Source organism: Ambystoma mexicanum, chromosome 9, assembly GCF_040938575.1.
Source record: "Ambystoma mexicanum isolate Mex_15411 chromosome 9, UKY_AmexF1_1, whole genome shotgun sequence".
Taxonomy (NCBI): domain Eukaryota; kingdom Metazoa; phylum Chordata; class Amphibia; order Caudata; family Ambystomatidae; genus Ambystoma; species Ambystoma mexicanum.
Window position 1 is genome coordinate 736472034 of NC_090931.1, and position 12217 is coordinate 736484250.

The window sequence follows — 12217 nt, forward strand, 5'->3', positions numbered from 1 at the left end:
GTGAGTCAGTAAACTGTAATACCGTGGAAATGCAAGTGAGCAGAAATATATTTAAAATATGTAAAAACCCACCAGTTCAACCGAAATAGGAATGTAAAAAGGGTATTGTAATATAGTTGAGATTACAGCCGTTACTGGGATAACACATGGCTTCTTATTCCTGTGTATTTTAAGTAAAGGTCTTGTCTCATGCGCTTTGGGCCTTTTTCTAAGTAAAGACACACCATTCCTTTTCTAGCAATTACAGGTGGATGGCAACAACATGTGAAATGGGGAAAAGCTTTATTTGGCGGCAGCAGGAAGCTCAGAACCAAATTGGCATCCAGCTGGGTTGGGAGCACTGAAGCTGGTATTGCCCGTCTTTCTTTTCTCTTCTCTGAAAGTGCTTGTTCCGTTGCGGATCTATGCGCATGTGCCAACGTATAGTGTGTAGCAGAGCGCGGGGAGAGGCAGATAGATTCTGCACATGTACTTAGAAATACCTGCCACCCACCTGCAAACAGGGCCTTGGAAGTCTTATGCCACCTGCAAGCTTGAATCAAGTGTGGGGAACTGGTCCTGCTGTATCAGTCCTGTGTCTGTGATGTCATGAGTGTGTGGCGTAAACTGTGGAATGTTTGAAATCTTGTGCTCCCAGTGTTCCCACAGAGTCAGTTGGAGATAGCCTGGGTGGTAGGCATCGGTGGGGTTCCCTTTATGGTTGCCCCTTGTAACTGTGGAATTACCTTTATGAATGGATTTACCTTACATTTGCAGTCTCGGCCATCCTTCCTTGGGACGTACCTGCCCAAATCACAACATAATTGCCGGCAAGTCTGCTTCTCCAGTCCTTCTCAGGACTTTCTGATTTTGCAGTGCTGTGGTGGAGGTGCAGCTAGCATCTGTATCCCACTGCCCCTCCTCGCCCCCGCCCCTCAGTGATTGCCATCCCACGACTCAGTGCACTGTTGATGCACCCAGGGTAGCATCCATACCTTGGCCAATCCAGGCCTTCAGGATCTGCAGTGTATGTACTGCCCCACACTCATTTAACAAGACAATGGGTTGCTAGAATGGCCCCAAGCATAATCAAAACCATTAGGGTCGAACTCGGGGGCTAGGCCACCAAAGGCCTGAAGTGATTCTATACAAGGCCATGGGGCCGACCAACAGTCCAGCGTGACTTGCCCGGTAGCAGTGGATCAGCTTGGAGACCTAGATTGTCTCTTAACGAGATCAGCGATACCACCCTGGGGCCAACCCCAGGAGTGCTGGGGTCTAACCAGGGGCCTGCCATGGGCTAAGAGGCTCGGCAAGACTCAGCCCACAAATGATCGGGCTGTCAAACGGCCCGGTATATCAACCCATGAGCATTGAGACTGTTTGCGGGCTCGACTGAAGCCCAGAATCTGTTACTAGTCCACATCTTTTACTTTTCACTGTTGTAGATTGTAGCTTTTCACTTAATTCCGGGTTGTTACATTGACACTCCAGGGAAGTCAATATTCTCCTCATAAACGGGCTGGGATGATAGCTCAGAGGTACCGTACCATGCTCATCTTGAAAACAAAAAAACACTGAGCACCACAAGATCAACACTCGGTCCATGCTTAGAGAGTGGACTCCGGCATTAAGCACGATATATAAGAGCCCAATGAATTTCTTTACATGGCGTAAGTAATAGTTCCATCTTCAGTTTCTCTCTTTTTTATGAATGAATAGTGTGCAAAGGTAATAATAGTGATTTGCAAATCTTTCCTTTCTCTGTGCATCCTCCTGTCTGCTTTTATATTTCCACAAATTAACAAGGGGGTCCTGGGAGTCCCTCTGCCAGACATTAGTCCTGGTTACGAGAGACTTACCCAGAGTCTTTAGCTCACTATCTTTCACAGAGAAGAAATATCCCAAACTTATCAGTCTTTGTCCTGCCCTGGGGCAGTCCAGCACTGAAATGCTAGGCAATTCTCCTCTGAACAAGAGTACATCATCCCTTGGATCCTCTGTGTAGGGGGCCAGGGAAGGGCCATCACTTTTGGATCCTGACCCTGGGGTTGGAGAAGTGAGGGCGGATCACCTGGGTGGAGGGTTATTGGGGAGAGGGAAGAAAATGTCCTCAGGTAAGACGCAGTATTTCCCCTTTCCATTCCATGATGAAACCCTAACCCCAGAAGCCTTTGTGGGATATTGTTATCCCACTCCTTTTGATCAGAATAACATCAGGAGAAAAGATAAGCCTCGAGAATCTAAAAGGAGGGTGAGAATGTGTGGAATGCCCTTAGGAGAGACATCCCCTTAGGAAAGACAGACCCTTTTCCTACAAATGACCAACCTAATTCTCTCCCCGCCTTTATGGAGTATTACAAATCAACTCCCCTGACTTGCTCATACATAACTACAAAAAGTACTGAGACGAGGGAGTGGCACCCGGTAGTAATGGAGACTAGTTGCTTTCACCACTTAGGTACTGGGACAAAGAAGAGGCCTGCTGAGAGTAGTAAAGGTCAGGTATGTCCCCTTAATGATGGTCAGGCAGGGCTGTTTGTGAACTCGCACCTGCAGCCTATTAAAAGGCTGCAGGTGTATAAAAAGCCCCACCTAATGAGTGTAAGAGAGGGAATGGTGACAGGAGCAGTGGCAGTGAATTTGCAGGAGCAGAGAGGCCAAGAAACAGGGAGGAGCTGTCTGTGTGCATCACGTTTATAGTTCAGGGTAGAGTGGCCTGGGAGCTGGGGCTCTGTGGAACTGAAGGAAGCGTGAAAGGGGAGCTGTGCTGGAAGGCTGCCCCTTTTGCTATTGCTCGAGGTGCTTGTTTTCGGGAGTGCCTGATGGGCAGTAGGTGAAGCCCTGAAGCAAAGACCCGAAGGCCGGAAGATCTGCGCTGCAGGAACCTGCATCAAAGCAACCAGTGAGTTTCTAGACAAACAGAAACCTGGTATTGCGAGTGTTTGATGCTTCAGGTAAGGATATTTTGTATCGGAGTGGTCGCGTGAATGAAAGGCACATTTTCGAAGGTCTCCGATTAGAATCCATACGAACCAATGAGCATTAAGGCTTGTTAACTCGGAAATCAAAATGAATACTTTGTTACCGAGTGGTCACCTGTAGATAAAATCATTTTTGAAGGTCTGCGAACGCTGGGCACATATATAGGCCAGTAATAAAGACAGATTACAATACGCATTGAATTGAACAAAGACTACAAAGCTATTACAGTAGAACCGAACAGAAAAGAATATTTAAACCATAAATGTGCACCATTCTGAATACTGCACCGAAGGAAAATCATTTCTTATGAGTAAAATAAGAGAAATGAAGCTTTTTCCATATAATATAACTAAATACACTGTGTGCTAATTCCTAAAGTGAAGAAAACTTGCATTGCAAGCAACTTTCAAATATGTAATTTCTACGGAACAATTAAGTATAATTACAAAGAAGCCAACGAATAATGAATTTTTTTAAGCGAGTGCAACTTTAAACCAGCCCAGCAAACCCAATGCATATTATTTCCCAAAGGGAATGGAACTTTGGGGAAGTGAACTTTAAGCACTTTAAGAACTTTAAAAGGTGAATTGAACTGAACTGTCAATTTCAAGCAAAATCTTTTTTTATTTGGTGGGCGAGCTGTGTGTTCATGACCAGTTACCAACACAGCTTTTTGGCAGTGGCATCTTACAGAGGAGTAGGCGCTGCAAACAATGAGAGTCAGCACAGGCACATAAAAACCTGTGGTCAGCACGGAGTGCACGCAGTGTCGAGCTGTGTGTCCGTGGCCCGTTACCATCACGGCTTTGTGGCAGCAAATTTTGCAGTCTGTTCTTTATGGTGGCTTACATAGGAGGAGGAGCTGCAAACAGTGAGAGTCAGCACAGGCATATAAAAACCCATGGTCAGAGCGGAGCGCGTGCGGTATGCGAGCTGTGTGTTTGTGACCAGTTACCAGCACAGCTATGTGGCAGCGAATTTTACAGTCTGTTCTTGTCAGAATTCTTCCTCTTGGACTTGACCCTGTAGTGTAGAAGAAGAATTCTTCCTGCTAATACATCACTTTGAATGCACAAATAAGCATACAAAGCAATCTATTGACTGGAAGATTGGATTCCCATCGAGACCCCGTGGCTGTAGAAAATAAACAAGAAAGATGTGATTAGAACAACTGATAAGGAATTCAGAAAATTAATTTCTCTAGTGTTACTCCAAACTAACCTGACTAATGTTTAGAGACTTGGAATGTCTAACACAACGTTTTAAAGAAAATCCAATAGATGTTCTGAAAGAAGGATAAACACTATGAGCCTATAACCCTGGGATCAAATGAAGAGTGACAATAAGCAACAAGAACAAAATCCTGCTTACCCAGACCTTGCTCTGTAAGGCAAAAACGATGGGACGTCCTTATTAAAATGGAGAAAGTTTACCAGATAAGATCTTCTTCCTCGGCACAGCGGAGGCTGTCCCACGGTGCTGCAGCGGCTGTCCCACGGTGCAGCGGCGGCTGTCCCACGGTGCAGCAGAAGCTGTCCCACGGTGCAGCAGAAGCTGTCCCACGGTTAGATTTGTCTCTAAAACGCGGAGATGAGATACTGTCTTTACCGAGTGCAAACAGAAGGAAAGCCAGAGAGTTGCCAAGTACAAACCTGGTCGCAAATCCAAGCGGGCAAGAACAGGAACAGAAGGAGAAAAGCCAGACGTAATCGAGGGACAAAAGCAAGAGTTCGTTACCAAGAGGACAAAAGTTTACAAAGCAGGCAAGGATGATCCAAAAGAGTAGTGGAGTCAAAAGCCGGGTCAAGAAGGTGCATGTAATCAGAACAAGAAAAAAGGCCAGAAACCGAACGCCAAAAAATGCTCGATCAGAAGCACTGAACAAACGTGGAGGCGTGGTTTAAATAGTCCAGGTCACCTGTTCAATGCCGTGATCCCAAACGAACGTTCCGCTTCCTTAGCAACGTATCACGTAGATTCCATGGCAACCTCCATTCACTGTGGCGAGCCGCGCTTCGAGTTGAGTGTTTTCTTACTGCATTTGCTGGACTAAAAATGCGTGAACCATCACGCAGTGGTCTATGCATGACAGTTCTCTGTGGCGGCTAACGTGGGAAGAGCTGCAAACACTGAGAGTCAGCACAGGCACGTAAAAACCTGCGGTCAGCGCGCAGTGCGCGTGGTGTGCGAACTGTATGTTTGTGATCAGTTACCAGCAGAGCTTTGTGGCAGCAAATTTTGCAGTCTGTTCTTTGTGGCGGCTTACAGAGGAGGAGCTGCAAACACTGAGAGGCAGCACAGGCACGTAAAAATCTGCGGTCAGCGCGGAACGCGCGTGGTGTGAGAGCTGTGTGTTTGTGACCAGTTACCAGCACAGCTTTGTGGCAGCAAATTTTGCAGTCTGTTCTTTGTGGCGGCTTACAGAGGAGGAGGAGCTGCAAACACTGAGAGTCAGCACAGGCACATAAAAACCTGTGGTCCGCACAGAAAGTGTGCAGTGTTCGAGCTGGGTGTTCGTGTTCGCTGGTCGGCTGGGCTGCAGGGCAGCGGCACAGCTGGAGATTCATCAACCAGTGGACACTCGTGACTGCGCCATTACTCTGGAAAACACAGTGAACTCCTCAGAAACCATCTCTACAAGGTCATTGTTTTGTGCATGCTAAATTTAGTGCTGGCGGTTAGTGTTAACTAATCAAAACAATCATCACAATCAGCACAGAGGCGGTTGGCCACCCAAATTGACTCTTGATTTGAAATTAACCACAGATACACAGCGGCACAGGGCCCTACCGCTCATTGAAGTGAACATAACTTGCTAACAGAATGAGACAGCGATAAGTGATGTTCAAACAGCAGAGAGCGACTATCTTAAAGAGACAAATAGGTAGGACTATGCCAATGAAATATTATCTGCGGAGCTCGGACAGACGACCCGCGGGCGCCAGAATGGGAAGGCTCATTCATGGCAAAAGACAATCCCACGGGCTCTCTGCTGACCACTCAAGTGGGTCAATGTCTGCCATTAGGACAAGAATTAACAGTGAGTGCTCAAGTCCACTCCAGTGAACATCTTCAAGATGGTAGCATGAGTTTACAGGGTAACACGAATTTCGACCAACGATTGGCATCAGAAATGGAATATACCCTTACAGTGACAAATATCAAAAGGAAAATTAAGGAGTACTTCCCAAAAAGAAGGCATCAGAGTTTGGGAGATTTAAACATGAGATACTCAAATGACAGGAAATCCCCCTTTCGAATTATGGATATGGATCAAGATGCATGTTTTTCTTTTTTGGGGGAAGGTTTTTCCCAAGACAGCATTCTTTCGCCCATAAGAATAAATGCAGCACACAAACCCTTGCCAGAATCCCAAATCATGGAACAACCTTCGCCGGTTAACGCAGGTCCAAGACAAGAAACTCAAGAAGTAGAAAATTAGCCTAACACAGGAGAGGTTATGCAAGATCCAAGAACGAATTAAGTCACCTTATCAGAAATGAATTTCGTGCTAAACTCATTGGTAAACGTGTTTGAAATGTTAAAAGGCAAAGTTCAGACTCATTCAGGGATACTGCCGGAACTAACCAAAGAAGTGGGCCGATGCGAATCGTCAATAGTGGGTCTAAGAAACACATTAAATACATCAATAGTACCATCATTAAAAAATCTGATGGAGGAGGCTGCAATACAAACCCTTGAGACAAGTCTGATCAATGGGGCCCTACAAGAAGTAAAGAACGAAAAGAAGGAGCTCCAGGGACTGATCATCAAACGATTAAATTGTACTACTGCCAAGAATTGACAAAAGAAGAGGAGCTTGTACCTTTGGACGATAGGCTAGGTCTAATGTTCAACGACACCCCCCTTTCAGAATCAACCTTGGAGGAGTTTCATAGAATGGCGCACGTAGAGGAAGTGGCATATTTGGGGTTCACCTTGTACGCATCTCCGAATGTGGGACAGATTAATCTAGATTTCAGCGAGAAGGCTTCCCAATTGACATCGCAAATGAAGAAAATATTCTGGAAATATTGTAAATTCTCCATAATACCTGTGATTAATTTATACACAGCCAAAGTGATCCCAATAATTTTATATGGGCTAGAAGCAAAACCCTGGCCTGGGAAATGAACTGGCAGAGATTAGAGGGTTGCAGATGAAAGAAGACTCTCTGCCTCCCTCAGCGTCTCCCTATGGCCAGCCTAAGATACGAACGAGGCTTAAGATCACTTAAATCACAGGTAGAATGGAAGCTCGTTTCCCTATATCTACAGATTGTGGCCCCACAGGTTAACTCACTTTATCAGGACTTAGATGCTCACTTGAAACACTCCTCATCGATGTTCTTGCGCAATCTAAAGAAATTGGTACTCAGAACATTGATTGAGTGTGACAGCGAAATGGATACCCTCATAAGTAATCCAATGAAGGTAAAACGGGCGCTGATGCGCTCTGATTGGATCGACACAATAGATGATATGTGCAAGCAAGTCTTAGCAGGCTCACTCTTGCCATTTGACAAAAAAAAAAAAATTGCCAAAGTATTTAAGGCAGTTCCCGGATTGTAAAGGGGAACAGACATTCCTAAGAGTCAGATTAAATTTGATACATACTGGAGAGGTGTTGTCTTGCTGGGGTCGGAGTATAGAAGCAAAAAAACACTGTACGGTCTGTGAGGTCTCGAGTAGGCAGTCCATTAAACATATTCTGATGGAGTGCAGAAGTACCTGGGATGTGAGAGTAAGATGTCTCCTGCGATTCGTAGAGAGAGAGGACAGATTGACTTCATAAATGTTCTGGGAAAGACTTGTAGCGTGCCATGAAACATTGTTAACCATAAATGTTATCCGGGTCCTGCAGACATGCAGTTTTATATAAAGTGAACATCATTAACAGGTTAGATATACCACTGTGAAATGATTGCGAGAAAAAAAATGAAATTTGATTTAATAGTGCAGTATGAAACAACACGTGTATCGAAGATTTGTGTTTTTATTAATTTGTTTCCTTTGGTTTGTATATTTGAAAAACCGACTTTCAGTTACTACACAAATAAAAAAAAGAAAATGTTTAAATTGTGTTGTGGTTTGCATAAAGTCTTACACAAATTAAATACAGTATTAAAAAAACAGAATCATTTTCAAACAATATACAGACATCAATTCAATTTCATTTAACATACAAGCACTATAGGTTCATTACAAAACATGCCTGCAGAATTTAAAACCTCCTTTCAATTTCATTCAACAAACGAAGAAGTACTATCGAGAGAGACAGATTCTCACAATTTAATTTAACATCCATGTAATATGAGTTCATTACATAGACATACCTTCAATATTTAAAACCGCCTTTCAATTTCATTCTGCATACGAACAAGTGCTATAGTGAAGGATAGATTCTCACCACCCATGAGAGTTGACCAAAACAATTCCCTAGAGCATTACGTGTTCAAACTGTCCAATTCCCTAGGGAACCAGCTTGCCCTGATCAGCCTCAGGGAAAGACTTCCAGAATCCAATGTCTCAACGTTTCTTTGGTGGTGGTTCCCTCACAAAACCACAGACCTCTTTATGGACCCTTTCTGTGGAAATAGTGGACCGATTCTTGGTTCTTTCCCTCGTGTGGAATTGGTTCAGCCTGAATCTTAAGAAAACTCTGCAGGCCTTGGAACAAGGAAAATATTTGAGATAAGCGGACATCTGTCCAAAATGGTGCGGAAATCCCAGAATACTCCCTGTACAATGAATAGTTGGACAGGGTTTCAAGCGTGACCCTCCAGTCATCTGTAAACAATTCAAGTTTTACAGCGTCTGGATTTCCCATTAATTCAGACTCCGTGGAACCAATACATTCTAGTAGTTTAGAAAAATTATCACTAAAAGAGGAGACAGAAGGTACAGAACATTGAACCATAATATGATTCAGATCCACAAACAGGGAGTTGGACGGAGGACTAAGAAACTTGGAATAAAAGAGTAACTGTCTCCAATGTAACCTGGCCTGGAGGGAAATGAAATTCAGCTAGTGGCGAATAACTGCATTAGGGTCTGAAGGAGCAAGCCCCAACACCCTTTTCCACAGGGAACCTTGCATGGAATTTAGACAAGGAACACAATTTAAAGAAGCCATATCTAAAGCATAGAGCAGAACGGGCTTGATCTTCCCCAAGTAGTATTTCAAAGCTGGAGGAATTGAAAATCTAGAGTTTCTTCATAATCTGCTTCATATGGGACAGCAGAGGAGACATCTTAGCCTTTAACGTTGATTTCCACATAACAATAGACATAGTTTTAGATAGATTTATATTCCAGATATCGCATAACTGGGCCCACTCAACCAATTTGGGCACCATAAACCACTGCATCAGCTATGTTTTTTTGCCTTTTGAAAATATTACCACTTTAGATTTCACCCCATTTGCCACCAAATTGATCAATAAGGTGTACTTGTAAAAGATGTTAAGTTTACGTTGGAGGCCTTGCAGAGTCCTATCAAATAAAATAATATCAGTGAAGGCCAACCAATGAGTTTTTAGGTGGCCCAGTATGACCGGTATCAAATCGTGGGCACCCCACAGATCTTTGATATCACTAAGATATATATTGAAAAGCGTGGGCGCCAATGGACAGCCCTATCGTAGCCCCAAGTGGACCTTGATAGGGTATAACGGCCCGCAATAAGCAGAGGGTGCACATGTGGCCCAGAACATTAAGGAAGCACCCTCATATTAATACATCATTGAAACTGTGTCTTGGGGAAGGGATCCCTGAGATTGGAGCTGCTTATTTGTCCTGAGGATGGCACCTCAGGATATCTTGTGTTTGAGGGTGCAAGTGTGGCACATAATGTTAAGCACACACCCTCATATTAATACATCATTGAAACTGTGTCTTGGGGAAGGGATCCCTGAGATTGGAGCTGTTTATTTGTCCTGGGGACGGCGCCTCAGGATATTTTGTGTTTTGAACTGTGTTTTGGAACTTGGGGAAGGGAACCCCGAGTATTGGACAAACCTATATTACTTTGGAACTCAAGGCAATCTTAAGACTTTTTATAAGAACTGATTTATACTTGGGGAAGGGAGCTGAAAGAAAGCTGCAAGCTGAACCAAGCTTCGAACTTTATATTGAACACTATTTTGTTGGTTACTGAAATCCCTTACACGTTGTATAAGATTAGTTGTGAGGGCAAATATAGGTTTTGGACACAGACAGATTCCTACATTGGACTTGTTGACTTTGACTTTTCTTAGTTTTGGTTTGGTAGAGAAATCCCACAATAGTATAGGGCAAGATAGGCGTTTTTCCATCCTGACATTTAAGTTAATAAAAGTGTTTGCTTTGAGCTTTGAATCTGTTGTCTGTGTCTTACTCCAAGATGGCTTCACAATTTCTACTGCTTCGCACAGATGAACTGCACAGAATGGACCTTGTAATTTAAACCGGGCAGTGGTATGGAAACGTTCTTGTAATCATTGTATATACTTTCACTCAAAAAGCAGTTTTGGTTGCAGGAAATATGTAATCAATTCTGTAAGCAGCATCATGTACTCCTAGTTGATGGTGTGCACATACTTTAGTGTCTGGATAACAAACACCTTATATATCTGTGAGGTTATGAAATTCTATCAGACTTCTAATTGTGTATGTTGCTTTAATTGCGTGTCTGGATGTACCTCGTGACGTTTCCCTAGCATGGTCCCAAATGTTATTCTGGTGTGACTACATTTGGTGCATATAGATTTAGGATTTGTATAATGATCTATGCTATAGTTACCCTCCCTGCTACATCTAAGCATGTTACACCCCCATGGGTCTGCAAATTTGTGTATGTGTATAGGGATACAATTGAAGGATTTGTGAATTATAATCACCATGCCTCGTGCATAATTGGAGTAGGGTGAACACATGCAGCTGAACCCTATGCACATGCAGTTTTATCAACTGGCTGCTTCAGAAGGTGTGTTTTGTGAAGATACAACATTTTGATCTCATGTCTACAAGCATAGGACATAACCTTATGTGTTGTGCCAATTATTCATCCGACAAACATTCCGGCTTAATTTTTTCATTTCTGGAAAGTCTGTAATATATCCTTGACAAATAAATAACCATGCATTGCATAAGGCATTTGGCTATTGTATGCTGATATTCCCCCACATCTGTAATTTCCCTGGTCTTTTAATAGCCAACAGTTTCCCTCCCAACCCACACACACTGTACCCCCACCTTGTCAGAGTGTGTCCTCTTCCAATAACTCTAAAGCTTGAGAATACCATAAAATTAATAACTCAGTCATGGTAGGTGACTAGGCTTAAGCCACCCCAGAGCAGCTCTTCCAGTCCTTCATGTAACAGAACACTGTGTATTTCAAAACACTTAGACATATTCAAAGTGGCATAAGCCTTGCAGAAAAGGATCACATTTCACAATATAGAAATAATTATTAATTATCTACCAAAGTTAATCTGAAAAGCAATGCACATAGGGTGAACCTGGATAGGAAATGAGAAAACATTACTTCCTCCCTCATGTAAGTATTGATTGATCAGATGGGTGACACTGCCAAGGCAGAGACTCTGGGTTTAGGTTGATTACTACGCGACCGATTTGATCACGTGATAACTCTGTGCATACGAAATGCTCATAAAGCAAATTTCAAGACATGCCAAAATGTGCACATATATACTATTAATGTGCTGCACAATGCATTTTTGAGCCTTCGTGGGGGTTTTCATCGCCTTTCCTGACTTAAAGGTCAAACCAAATGTCTTGACCACATCGAGACTTTTGTCCAAAATCCCGTGAGATGACACAACGCGGATAACACATCCGTTTCACCTTTTCCCTTCTATGGCCCGAAAAAGCATTGTGCGGCACATTACCGACATGTGAAGGAAGCTGGGGATACCCCCAATTCCTCCATGACTTCTGCTTCCCATATCCCTGGCATGAGATGAAAAGCACACAAAGTGAACTCTGGTAAGGCTCGACAAAAACATGATGCAGTCAATTCTCAATGGGCAAATTGTTAGGCAGAAACCTGTGCAGTTCCCTCTGGGACCACTGCAAAAGATTTAATACTACAGGTGTTTGGCAGTAAACCCACTTGGTAGCAGTCTGTACCACACAGATTCACTTGGTAGCTGTGGCTGAGCAGTCAGACTTCCCTCAAGAAGAGTTAGGCAGTATACAGAGTATTCACAATAGGTCAAAAGAGCACAGTAGAACAAGTAAACACTGACCAG

The 12217-nt window shown here is 43.4% G+C and overlaps 1 protein-coding gene across 2 annotated transcripts in view; it reads left to right on the forward strand.

The window, feature by feature from the left end:
* ANKAR (ankyrin and armadillo repeat containing) overlaps positions 1–12217 on the forward strand; it is a 1891262-nt gene that overhangs the window by 304212 nt on the left and 1574833 nt on the right. The window lies entirely within an intron of this gene.